We start from the raw sequence: 1,560 nt of genomic DNA on the forward strand, positions 1-1,560 counted from the left end.
ACTCCCTTGCCTGTAATTTTTTTTTGGATTTTTGGAATAATTTGGAAGATTCTTCCCCTCTGAGTCACATGCTCCCACATCAAAAGGATTGGCTTGTTGTTGGCAGATCTACATGTCAATGGTATAGGGTTTGAAATTTATCAATAGAATCTTCAATAATAGAAATTTCAAGAAGGGTTTTCCTCTCTAAGATATAGATGTTTTGTGTTGGCTGAGAGCCAACATCTTGTGCTCTTGTCTCCTGTATTTTGGTAACTATTTGATGAAGTATGAGAGAATACACTAATAGTATTAAGAAGAATATTGTGTTAGCGAGAAAATTGAAAGTGCTTCACAAATTGTTATCATTGCTAGAAGAATTTCATTATAACTCAGGTGCCCTAGATTCTTCAACGTTGAAATCAAATGATTATTGCAATTCAAATTCACCCACAAAATATTACATTTGATGCCACAATCATCATCTGCAAGAAACCCAAACTTATTTCTCTCAGATCCCACACTATCCTACACATCACCCAACCAATGTTCCTAGTACACAAATACCTTGCTTCTGCAGCTCCAAGCAAACTCAAACCTCCCAAAACAAAGGCCATGAACACGTAGTGATCTTGTGAATACCTAGTCTCATTAAAACTGCCTACCCTTCCTTCCATACCAAGAGAGTAAAAAATGTTGATAACACGTCTTCTAACATATATAATGATCATGCTGCTTTTCAATGGTTCTCACCTTCCCTTGCCACACATCTCATCCATCGATATAAATATGGTCATGTTTCATACTAAATGAGAGCGCCCATCGAGAGCCAAGCCCCATACCATTCACTGACCCACCCCATCAAGGTGTATATATATATATATATATATATATATATATATATATATATATATATATATATATGTATGTATGTATGTATGTTTAGTAATCATTAATAGAAAAACAAGCAAAAAAATAGAACTAAAATATAAATAAAAGTTATATTTGGAGAAAAATATAATAGTAAGATGAATAAATAAGCATATATATCAATATACATGTGTTTATGAATTTATTTATTTTTTAACTATGTATAGTTACAATAAATAAATATGAGAATACGACTTAGTATATTATATTAAAATATAATATTATATTTTAATACTATATTATATTATAAATTTTGTTACAATATTGTATCAATTGTACTGAAAAATCAACATGGTATTAGAACTTTGATGAAGTAAGGAAGTTGAAGATCACATATAAGCCTATTAAAGAAACTAAGATTATCTTTGTCTACTCGAAGAGATGAATATAAATAGCTCAATTTCACAAGAAGACTATTACAATCAAACATGCTAGGTTTTGCTGATTTCATGTGATTTGTCTCTATCGAAAGCTGAAGGACTTATGTCATAGGGAGTGATTGTGGTGGAAATCATTTACTCTAGGAAAAGTTAGAGAGCCTCGTACTAGCTTTGGAGAGATTAGATCTCCAAGTTTGAAATTATCAAATGTCAATGGAATTGTGATAAATGTTGCAGTGGTAGAGAGATTATCTATAATTGCAAAAATAGG

Source organism: Pinus tabuliformis, chromosome 4_1 (genome assembly GCF_031772625.1).
Source record: "Pinus tabuliformis cultivar Carrire ecotype Pingquan chromosome 4_1, CPIR1, whole genome shotgun sequence".
NCBI classification, from domain to species: domain Eukaryota; kingdom Viridiplantae; phylum Streptophyta; class Pinopsida; order Pinales; family Pinaceae; genus Pinus; species Pinus tabuliformis.